This window comes from Salvelinus namaycush, chromosome 28 (genome assembly GCF_016432855.1).
Source record: "Salvelinus namaycush isolate Seneca chromosome 28, SaNama_1.0, whole genome shotgun sequence".
Classification (NCBI taxonomy): domain Eukaryota; kingdom Metazoa; phylum Chordata; class Actinopteri; order Salmoniformes; family Salmonidae; genus Salvelinus; species Salvelinus namaycush.
In genome coordinates this window covers 28,143,929-28,156,574 of record NC_052334.1, presented here as the reverse complement: position 1 = coordinate 28,156,574, position 12,646 = coordinate 28,143,929, and the positions used below count along the sequence as shown (strand labels likewise).

The 12,646-nt window shown below is 43.7% G+C and overlaps 1 protein-coding gene across 1 annotated transcript in view; it reads left to right on the top strand.

Moving 5' to 3' along the window:
* The window catches only part of LOC120023185 (dnaJ homolog subfamily C member 17-like), a 51,058-nt gene that overhangs the window by 34,318 nt on the left and 4,094 nt on the right, over positions 1-12,646 (top strand). The window lies entirely within an intron of this gene.

Sequence of the window (12,646 nt, the reverse complement as noted above, 5' to 3'; positions counted from 1 at the left end):
ACACACACACACACACACACACAAACAGGACCACAGTGACTTGTCTGTGTGCTAGTAATCTTAATTTCATTGTCTCTACTCTGCTGATTTCCTGTGCTTTGTTAACTTGTGTAAAGCGCTGGGCCCAACGCAGGCCGTTCTGGCAGAGTAGAGGCCAATAGACTGTGGTATCGGATAAAGCCACTGACTCACACACAGACATGTATGTACAGGCAGGCTAAATTGCACAAGATAACCTGTTTCAGTTCCAATTCTCACGCCTTCAGCGTTAGGGCTGTGACAGTCATGGAATTTAGGATGACGCTTATTGGCCTACTGTAGTAACCATTAGGCTTATCGATAATCGGTGTTTGTATATGCTGTGTGATGATGCCCACAGACCTACTTTTCCCTTGACAGCTAAAGCTTTAGCAGTGGCCACCCCACTCTGCTCAACGCCTAGCGTACACATCTAACATTATGTCCACATCTGGTCTCCGCAGCAGAGTCACAGTCCGCTCTGCACACCAGCATCCTCTGAAACATTTTGGTGCCTCCTAGCAATGGCTTTGACCTTGAGAGAACGTTAGTGGTCGTCTGTCTGGCTCCAGACAACATAGCACTCTGCTCCGGGGTCTCTGAAGTGAAACATCTACGGGATTGGCTGGATTCATTCGCTAGGATTACTGATCAGATTCTTTCAAATGGCTCCAAAAAACAAAGGCCAGCCGCCATTCATTCCTCATTCACTCCCCAACACCAGAACAGACCTGTCTGCTTTTAACAGATGCAATTACAAACGTAATAATTGCCTTGTCATAACATGTATCCAAGACTGGAACTGAGTTTTTGAACAACTCCAATTCGATAATTGTTTTCTCCCCCCACCACTCCACTTCATAGCCTCCACCTCGACCCACATGACTACACAGCAAGGAAAAGCTTTCGAGAGCTGGTGTCAGTCAGACTATCCACCTCACACTATTTTGTTTTGTTGGGAAGCAATCTGTTCATGCTAGCAGACAGTCAGGGGAGGGGATAGCGTGTGTTATTTGTGGTGATGTGGTCACACAGGGCCTATTTGACCAGGGGTTCGAGGTGGGCTTACTCCCATGTTTGTGTTGGTACAGTATGTTGTTCAGAATCTGGGGTGATTACGTTGGCCCTGGACCCTGACCGTAGGAGCAGAGTAGGTGTCTGATTGCCTTCCTCTCCTCCTTCTCCCGTCTCAGGGCAGTGCTGGTACTGTGGTCTGGGCCGACTATGTTCTCCCTTAACCCTAGGATGCTGCTTGTTTTTGTTGTTGCATGAAAAAGTGCTTCCAGATACTGATTTCTTTGACTGGCTTTAGAAACCCAAATTGAGCTTTTTGTAGAATATTAATTTGGCCTTTTGCTGTGTGTTCTTGTCTTGTGGACAACAGACAGTGGTTTTTCGCTGTTGTAAGAAGTTTCCACTGACATGGAAACACAGAGGTTCGGTCGTGACCCTGATAGTGTATGATGATCTGTACAGGACTGAAACATTGGACGCAAACCAGTGTTGTGCATGTCCATCAACAAGTGAAATCCGTCATTCGACAGTGAGAGAGCCCGTGTCGTCACTGTCTCTCTACAATGATGAGTCAGTCAGTCAGACAGACAGTGATGAGCCTTGTGGCAGAGCGCCAACTGAAACTCACCTGTCTGAATCGATATACCTCTGTCTCTGGAGACGTTTCATTGCGTGACATGACAAAGTGCTCTTGTTGTCTTGATGTAATAGTGTGGTCTTCTACCCCCTTCCCCTCCGCCCCAGACCTTTTGCCTGGGGGATCTTAACAGATAAGAGAGGTAACTGATGTCAGGCCCTCTGATGAAACACACCGTTTGTTTCATTTCAAGTCCTTGTATATTGTTTTGATTGGAAGGAACACACGGACCTCTTCCCCACTGTGTGATTTGTAGAAGTAATGTTTAATTGCTGTGTTTGTAGACTAGCAGACCAGAGGTGTGTGTATTTGTGTGTGTGGTGTTCTCGCTGGACGTGGGAGGTCAGGGAGGTCTGAGAATGTTTACTTCCTTGTGTCTCCTGGCACTGAATTATTTGTAATTATTAAATTAAGGGTTTGATATTTTGGTTTCTTTGAACGTCTGGGCTCTGAAATAAACAGTGTGTGGAGGGCTGCATTCCAGTTGCTGTTTGTGCCGCACATTAGGCAGATAAAGAACTGTTACACATGTTAGAAGCAGCAGTACAGACCTCTCCTCAGGCCCTACACCAGACACATACACAAAACACCAGCTTGTTCAGACTCATGCACGCACAGTAGAAATTAGCACATTGTTTAATTTGTGTATTTGAACTTTAACCTTCGGTTCACTTTCTTTTTTGGGAATATTGAGGGTTTAAACTACATTATTGCTGGTTCTGTGGCCCCAGTGTTTTAATAGAAAATCTGTTGCAATCAGAGGGCTTTTCCCAGAAGGCCCTGATGTGAAATACATAATTCTGGTATTACAAAGATGTATTGTTGAATATTATTATATAGCTGAACAGCCGTCTCCCCCATCTATCTATTATATGAACCCCCAACGCATCCATCATACAGAGAAATGCCAGAACACAGGGAGTTCACGTCTCAACTTCCATTTCTCTTTCATTTTGTCTATTTCCTTTCCTTTAAGGGTTTACAAAGGCACTCTCTCGATCCAGCAGGCTCAAATCCAGCCTTTTACACCCCCTCCCCTCCCCTCGCCCCCTGAACCCAGTGCTGACTGGCTTTTCCTTTACACTAATCTACCTCACTGACCAGAGCTTTCAACCAGACACCAAGACCTCTACATGTAGCCTACAAACACCTGCACACAGCTTACTCAGTCAGTTGTCACCTGCTGCTCCTGTAAGTTTTAGTTGCTATTTTTACATTCCTCGTCAATCATGTTTGTGATTGTGTGGTTCGGCCCTGTCAAAACCTCATTCAGAGAAGTCCATTTTTTTCTGCTCGCTACATTCCAGCCGTTATTACACTGAAAAAAAATCTTAACGCAACATGTAAAGTGTTCCAAGTTTCATGAGCTGAAATAAAATATCCCAAAAATGTTACATCTGCACAAAAAGCTTATTTCTCTCAAATGTTGTGCACAAATTTGTTTGCATCCCTGATAGTGAGCATTTCTCCTTTGCCAAGATAATCCATCCACCTGACAGGTGTGGCATATCAGGAAGCTGATTAAACGGCATGATCATTACACAGCTGCACCTTGTGCTTGGGACAATAAAAGGCCACTCTAAAATGTGTAGTTTTGTCACACAACACAATGCCACAGATGTCTCAAGTTGAGGGAGCTTGCAATTGCCATGGTGACTGCAGGAATGTCCACCAGAACTGTTGCCAGAGAATGTTATGTTAATTTCTCTACCATAAGCCGCCTCCAATGTTGTTTTAGAGAATTTGGCAGTATGTCCAACCGGCTTCACAACCATAGACCACGTGTAACCACACTAGCCCATGACCACATCCAGCTTCTTCACCTGCGGGATTGTGTGAGACCAGCCACCCGGACAGCTGATGACACAGGAGTATTTCTGTCTGTAATAAAGCCCTTTTGTGGGGGAAAAGCTCCTTCTGATGCCCTGCCAGGCCCACCCATGGCTGCGCCCCTGTCCAGTCATGTGAAATTTACAGATTTGGACCTAATGAATTTGTTTGTTAACTTTTTTCCCTTATATGAACTCTAACTCATTTAAATTGTTGAAATAGTAGCATTTTTTTTAAATTTTCGTTCAGTATAGAAATATTAGGACAAGCTGTGTGTGTATGTACACACACACACACACACACACACACACACACACACAGTAATACATCCTCAAGTCTTCTTGGGTATGACGCTTAAAGCTTGGCACACCTGTATTTGGGGAGTTTCTCCCATTCTTCTCTGAAGATCCTCTCAAGCCCTGTCACGTTGGATGGGGAGTGTCGCTGCACAGCTATTTTCAGGTCTCTCCAGACATGTTCGATCGGGTTCAAGTCCGGGCTCTGGATGGTCCACACAAGGGCGTTGTCTTGGCTGTGTGCTTAGGGTCGTTGTCCTGTTGGAAGGTGAACCGTCACCCCAGTCTGAGGTCCTGAGCGCTCTGGAGCAGGTTTTCATCAAGGATCTCTTTGTACTTTGCTCCGTTCATCTTTCCCTCGATCCTGACTAGTCTCCCATTCACTGCCACTGAAAAACATCCCCACAGCATGATGCTGCCACCACCATGCTTCACTGTAGGGATGGTACCAGGTTTCTTCCAGATATGACGCTTGGCATTAAAGCTAAAGAGTTCAGTCTTGGTTTCATCAGACCAGATAATCTTGTTTCTCATGGTCTGAGAGTCCTTTAGATACCTTTTGGCAAACTCCAAGCGGGCTGTCATGTGTCTCTTACGGAGGAGTGGTTTCTGTCTGGCCACTCTAGAATTAAAGGCCTGATTGGTGGAGTGCTGCAGAGATGGTTGTCCTTCTGGAAGGTTCTCCCATCTCCACCGAGGAACTCTGGAGCTCTGTCAGAGTGACCATCGGGTTCTTGGTCACCTCCCTGACCAAGGCCCTTCTCCCTTGATTGCTCAGTTTAGCCGGGCGGCCAGCTCTAGGAAGAGTCTGGGTGGTTCCAAACTTCTTCCATTTAAGAATGATGGAGGCCACTGTGTTCTTGGGGACCTAAAATGATGCAGACATTTTTTTGGTCAACTTCCCCAGATCTGTGCCTCGACACAATCCTGTCTCGAAGCTCTACGGGCAATTACTTCGACCTCATGGCTTGACTTTTGCTCTGACATCAAAACTGTCAACTGTGGGACCTTATATAGACAGGTGTGTGCCTTTCCATATCATGTCCAATCATTTGAATTTACCACAGGTGGACTCCAATCAAGTTGTAGAAACATCTCAAGGATGATCAATGGAAACAGGATGCACCTGAGCTCAATTTCTAGTCTCATAGCAAAGGGTCTGAATACTTATGTAAATAAGGTAGTTTTGTTTTTAAATGTGCAAAAATGTCTAAATGGTTTTCGCTTTGTAATTATGGGGTATTGTGTGTAGATTGAAATTTTAGAATAAGGCTGTAACGTGAGAAAAGTCAAGGGGTCTGCATACTTTCTGAATGCTCTGTGTGTGTGTATATGTATGCATGAATGTGTGTGGATATATATATATTTAGTGTGCAAAGCTGTCAAAGGCAAAGGGTGGCTATTTGAAGAATCTCATATAAAATATATTTTGATTTGTTTAACAGTTTTTTGGTTACTACATGATTCCATATGTGTTATTTCATAGTTTTGATGTCTTCACTATTATTCTACAATGTAGAAAATAGTAAAAATAAAGAAAATCCTTGAATGAGTGGGTGTGTCCAAACTGTTGACTGGTACTGTGTATTGACAGTAGATGGATAGATTATGTAGTATATATCAAGAATACGTAGGATACAATAGTATAGGTACAAAAAATGTTAAATAGGATAGTCCTTGACTAGAATACAGTATATACATATGAATTTGGTAAAAAAGTATGCAAACCTTATTAAAGTGACCAGTGTTCCATGTCTATGTACATAGTCAGCAGCCTCCAAGGTGCAGGGTTGAGTAATCAGGTGGTAGCCAGCTAGCGGCAGTGACTAAAGTTCAGGGCAGGGTACTGGGCGGAGGCTGGCTTGTGGTGATTATTTAACAGTCCAATGGCTGAGATGGAAGCTGTTTTTGAGTTGCTCGGTCCCAGCTTTGATTAATCTGTACTGATCTCGCCTTGTGGATGGTAACGGCGTTAACAGGCCGTGGCTTGGTGGCTGACGTCCTTGATGATCTTTTTGGCCTTCCTGTGACACCGGGTGCTGTAGATGTCCTGGAGGGCAGACAGTGTGCCCCTAGCTGAGCAGACCACACCACCCTCTGGAGTGCTCTGCGGTTGCGTATGGTGCAGTTACCATACCAGGCGGTGATACAGCCCGACAGGATGTTCTCAATGGTGCATCTGTAAAAGTTTGTGGGGTCTTGTGGGGCCAAAACTCATTTCTTCAGCCTCCTGAGGATGAAGAGGCGCTATTGCGCCTTCACCACACTGTCTGTTGGGTGGACCAGTTCAGATTCAGTGATGTGTACGCCGAGGAACTTTAAGCTTTTTGATGTGGATGGGGCGTGCTCCCTCTGCTGTCTCCTGAAATCCATGATTGGCTCTTTCATGTTGTTGAGGGAGAGGTTATTTTCCTGGTACCACTCTGCCAGGGTCCTCACCTCCTCCCTGTAGGCTGTCTCGTCATTGTTGGTAATCCGCTGTTGTGTCATCTGCAAACTTGATGATTGAGTTGGAGACGTGTGTGGCCATGCAGTCATTGGTGAACAGGGAGTACAGGAGGGGGCTGAGCACGAACCCTTGTGGGGCCTTTGTGTTGAGGATCGGCGTAGTGGAGGTGTTGTTGCCTACCTTCACCACCTTTGGTCGGCCCGGCAGGAAGTCCAGACCTAGTTGCACAGGGTGGGGTTCCGGCCCAGGGCCCCAAGCTTAATGATGAGCTTGGAGGGCACTATGGTGTTGTAGGCTGAGCTGTAGTCAATGAACAGCATTCTTACATACACCATATATTCAAAAGTATGTGGGCCCTTTAAATGAGTGGATTCGGCTATTTCAGCCACACCTGTTGCTGACAGGTGTATGAAATTGAGCACACAGCCATGCTATCTCCAAAGACTAACATTGGCAATAGAATGGCCTTATTGAAGCGCTCAGTGACTTTCAACATGGCACCGTCATAGGATGCCACCTTTTCCAACTAGTCAGTTAGTCAAATTTCTGACCTGCTAGAGCCGCCCCGGTCAACTGTAAGTGCTGTTGTTGTGAAGTGGAAACAGCTCAGCCGCGAAGTGGTAGGCCACACAAGTTCACAGAACCGGACCGCCGAGTGCTGAAGCGCTAAAAAATGGTCTGTTCTCGGTTGCAACACTCACTACAGAGTTCCAGCAACATCAGCACAAGAACTCTTTGTCGGGAACTTAATTTCCATGGCCGAGCAGCCGCACAGAAGCCTAAGATCACCATGCCAATGCCAAGCGACTGCTGGAGTGGTGTAAAGCTCGCCGCCATTGCACTCTGGAGCAGTGGAAACGTGTTCTCTGGAGTGATGAATCACACTTCACCATCTGGCAGTCCGACGGACAAATCTGGGTTTGGCGGATGCCAGGAGAACGCTACCTGCCCGAATGCATAGTGCCAACTAATGTTTGGTTGAGTAGGAATAATGGTCTGGTGCTGTTTTTCATTGTTCGTGCTAGGCCCCATAGTTCCAGTGAAGGGAAATATTAACGCTACAGCATACAATGACATTCTAGACTATTCTGTGCTTCCAACTTTGTGGCAACAGTTTGGTGAAGGCCCTTTCCTGTTTAAGCATGACAATGCCCCATGCACAAAGCGAGGTCCATACAGAAATGGCTTGTCCAGATCGGTGTGGAAGAACTTGACTGGCCTGCACAGAGCTCTGACCTCAACCCCATCAAACACCTTTGGGATGACTTGGAACGCTGACTGCGAGTCAGGTCTCATCGCCCAACATCAGTGGCCGACCTCACTATTGCTTTTGTGGCAGCAATGTTTCAACATCTTGTGGAAAGCCTTCCCAGAAGAGTGGTGGCTGTTATAGCAGCAAATGGGGACCAACTCCGTCTCCATATTATTGCCCATGATTTTGGAATGAGATGTTTAACGAGCAGGTGTCCACATACTTTTGGTCATGTAGTGTAGGTATTTCTCTTGATCAAATGGGATAGGGCAGTGTGCAGTGCGATGGTGATTGTGTCATCCATGGATCTATTGGGGCGGTATGCAAATTGCAGTGGGTCTAGGATATTGGGTAAGGTGGAGGTGATACGATCCTTAGCTAGCCTCTCAACGCACTTCATGATGACATATTTGAGTGCTACGGGACGATAGTAATTTAGTTCAGTTACCGTTGCTTTCTTGTGTGCAGGAACAATGGTGGACATCTTGAAGCAAGTGGGAACAGCAAACTGGGATTGGGAGAGATTGAATATGTCTGTTAACACTCCAGCCAGCTGGTCTGCGCATGCTCTGAAGACGTGGCTAGGGATGCCGTCTGGGCTGGCAGCCTTGTTAGGGTTAACACGCTTAAATGTCTTACTCACGTCGGCCACAGAGAACGAGAGCTCACAGTCCTTGGAAGCGGCTATTTCTAGAGGCAACCCGGAACATATCCCAGTTTGCATGATCAAAACAATCTTAACCTCTCTGGGGCAGGTGGGTCGCAATCGTCCCACCGGCCAATAGCCAGGGAAAATACAGCGCGCCATATTCAAATAAAATGATATAAAAATCAAACTTTCATTAAATCACACATGTAAGATACCAAATTAAAGCTACACTCGTTGTGAATCCAGCCAACGTCAGATTTCAAAAAGGCTTTTCGGCGAAAGCATAAGATGCTATTATCTGATGATAGCACAACAGTAAACAAAGCGAGTAGCATATTTCAACACTGCAAGCACGACACAAAACGCAGAAATAAAATATAAATCATGCCTTACCTTTGATGAAATTATTTTGTTGGCACTCCAATATGTCCCATAAACATCACAAATGGTCCTTTTGTTCGATTAATTCCGTCGATATATATCCAAAATGTCAATTTATTTGGACCGTTTCATCCAGAAAAACACAGCTTCCAACTTTCGCCACTTCACTACAAAATATATCAAAAGTTACATGTAAATTTACCAAAACATTTCAAACTACTTTTGTAATACAACGTTAGGTATTTTTAAACGTTAATAATCGATCAATTTGAAGACGGGATGATCTGTGTTCAATACAAAAAGAAAACAAACTGACGCAACTTTTTTCGTATTGATCGAAATATCGTATACACCCTCATTTACGATAGCCCTACTTCTTCATTACACAAAGGAATAACCTCAACCGATTTCCAAGGACTGGTGACATCCAGTGGAAGCGGTAGGAACTGCAAGCAAGTCCATTAGAAATCTGGTGTCTCTAAGAACTCATTGAAAAGACAGTGACATCAAAAAAATAACAATTCTGAATGGTTTGTCCTCAGGGTTTTGCCTGCTACATAAGTTCTGTTATTCTCACAGACATGATTCAAACAGTTTTAGAAACTTCAGAGTGTTTTCTATCCAAATCTACTAATAATATGCATATCTTATATTCTGGGGATGAGTAGCAGGCAGTTGAATTTTGGCATGCTATTTATCCGAAAGTGAAAATGCCCTCAAGAAGTTAAAGCATGGATTCCGATTGGTCAGACCAGCGTTGAACAGTCCTTATCACGGGTACTTCCTGTTTGAGTTTCTGCCTAATGGAGGCGTGATCTGATTTGTCGAAGGAAGGTTGGGTGAAGCCCTTGTAGCCATCCCGGAAGGGAGAGTAGCAATGGTCGAGAATTTTTGATGTATGAGTAGCGTGTGTTGGTAAAACTTCAATAGCGTTCTCCTCAGATTTGCTTTGTTCAAGTCCCCAGCTACAATAAATGCGGTCTCAGGATATGCGGTTTTCAGTTTTCACAAAGTCCTGTGTAGGTCTTTGAGAGCCGTCGTGGTATCTGCTTGATGGGGAATATATACGAATGTGACGACGACCAAAGAGAATTCTCTCGGGAGGTAATGTGGTCGGCATTTGATTGAGGTATTCTAGGTCGGGTGAACAAAATGACTTGAATTCCTGTACATTACCACAATCACACCATGAGTAGTTAATCATGAAACATACACCTCCATCTGTCTTTTTCCCGGTGAGTTCTTTATTCTTGTACTGAGAACCCAGCTGGCTATATGGACGGGGACAGTATATCCGGAGAGAGCCATGATTCCGTGAAACAGAGTATGTTACAGTCCCTGATGTCTCTCTGGAAGGAGATCCTCTCTCTGAGCTTGTCTACTTTATTGTCAAGGGACTGAACATTAGTGAGTAATATACTCGGAAGCGGTGGATGGTTTGCATTCCTCCTGAGTCTGACTAAAAGTCCACTCCAAATTCTTCTTCCCGCCAGCGGCGTCTTGGAGCAGCCTCTGGGATAAGTGGAATCGCCTTGTGGGGTACGAACAAAGGATCCAATTCAGGAAAGTCGTATTTCTGGTCGAAATGCTGGTCAGTTACCACTGCTTTGATATCCAAAAGTTATTTCCGGCTGTATGTAATAATGCAAAAAACATTCTGAGCTAATAATGTGAGAAATAACACACACAACAACAAAAATACTGGAACATTGCTGGGAAGCCAGAAACCAGGTGACCATGTCTATCGGTGCCATTTTGAATGATACTGACTGCTTTTCTGATCCACACCCCTACCTTTTTTTTAAGGTATCTGTGACTAACAGACGCGTATCTGTATTCCCAGTCATGTGAAATCCATAGATTAGGGCCAAATGAAATGTATTTCATTTCACAGATTTTCTTATATGAACTGTAACTCAGTAAAATCTTTGAAATTGTTGCATATTGTGTTTAATATTTTGCTTCAGCGTACATAAATACAGTATGTTCGTATTTCCATAGCTTAGCTTTTCTTTAGAGGGGAATGGGCCTTTCCCTAAACTCTGTGAATGGCATTAAGAAACTAGGTGTTCATTTCTGATTGTGGCCTTAACTGAATACACAAGAAGTAGACTTGGGGCCCATTTCTGTAGAGGTTACTGCAGTATTATGATCTAGTATTTGCTCCATCATTACAACATCTGTCTATAGACCTGGATTCCTTTTGTGTTATGTCTGTTCTCAAAAATAATGATGATGATTGATCTTCTCCCATTTATAAAGTGTGAATTTACACTTATGAGGAATCGCAGTTTGACTGTGGCATATGCGATCCTCCTGCCCAGTGTGTGTTTGTTTGAGTATGCCTAATGATCTCTACATAAGTAGTTGGCTCTCATAAATCACCGGGTCCATAGCCCACTGACACACATGCATACACTCACGCACACACATGCACTGAAGAGAAATGGCCCCTTGATTAGTTTCACCAGACTGCAGTGCAAGTAGAACATTTTATCCTGAACCACAGCATGGCCAGAAAGAGACCAACTTGGCAGAAATTCAACAATTCTTACCCCTTTGTGTTAATTTAATTAAATTTTTTGAAATACCATATGTATGTACTGTACAGTTTTTTGTTTTGTTTTAAGGATGAAATCCACATCTAGACCTAGCAGTAATTTACCTGTACAACCCCTATGGTGTGGTAGTTCTGTGGTAGAAGTACCGTAGTCTATAGGAGGAGCTGTCTGTTTGACCTATTTGTCTCAGACACATTGGAGGAGGATGTGTGTCTCATTGTTTACAGTGGATCTTGGAGAGAGGGAAATCAAAGCAAACTGAAGCGAGGCGACGTTGATCGGAATGTTCTGAAAGGAGGTGATGGCTTCAAGTCTTTTCAGTCTTGTCCAAATCATTCAAAGACTTCTATGTTTATCAACGCTGTACACAAACACATCTCTCCTCGTGATCTCTCTCTTTAGGCTAATGAGGGCTGATGGCTTCCAGTCTGTTTCTGGACTGCCAGTTAAGGAGGCAGACAAACTCCGTCTCATGTCCATGACGCAGTGCTGTCTAAATTCAGTTTCCCTGTGTTTTATATCATATTGTACAACAGCTGATGAAACTAACACTGTAAAAGTGTGATAAAAAAAAAAATTGTATCAGTTATACTATCAGATAGTTGCTGATTTTGAAAATACAATCTACAAATTACCTTCTAATCAAAAGGTTTGCATAGCTGGGAGTTTCAGCTTTCCATGGTGACATCACTGTGGTAAATTGGTGAATAGACCAATAAACAACGAGTTCCAAACCTCTGCCAATAAAAGCGGGGCCGTACTTGTGAACATAAGCAAACATTTAAAGTCAAATGGGTTCTCCCGCAAAAAAATGCATATCATCCAATGAAAAGCGTTTGATTTACTTGCATGTGACCGAACGCTAAATTGTAGCTGTTCCCATCAGATAACATGGTACAAGTTAGCCCTATGCTAACTTCAACAGGTGGCACAGATTATATCCTGGCACAAGTGCATCAACCAATTCAAATAGTTGAATTAGTTGGATGTGTTCCAGCACTTCTTCACAGCTGTCCAACAGCATGTTCTGATCATCAAAGCAACTATCATCAAAGTGTATTTGATTGACTGGTCAAATTTCTCTCTGTGTAAAGTGCCTAGGCCACGTAATTGCCACAGATGTTTTTCGTTTTTTCCCACCTTTTGATATGCACAAAAATGAACTGCTATTTCCTAATAATCATAATGCACAGGCTATAATACATGGATGTGTGCACCTAAATGTAGGGCTACAATGGTTTATAGGCTATGTATTATTATAATCATCCACTTCGTCGCACATGTTTTTAATGGAGCACCAAGGAGCGGCAGTGAAGTTTTTTTCCTCAACAAAAAAGCTTGCTACAAGGGGTTAAAGTGCACTATCAATTGTGAGTTCACCGCTTTAGCAGTGGTGCCACCAAGAAGCAATGATGACAATGATGGCCTACATGACTGCTATTTGACAAATCCATGAGGCTCTTTTTTTATTTTTTTATTTTATGTATGATAAACTTGCATGTTGTAAGGACCTCCATTTATATTTTTCAATAAAAGCACATGGATGTGTGTGAAACTGA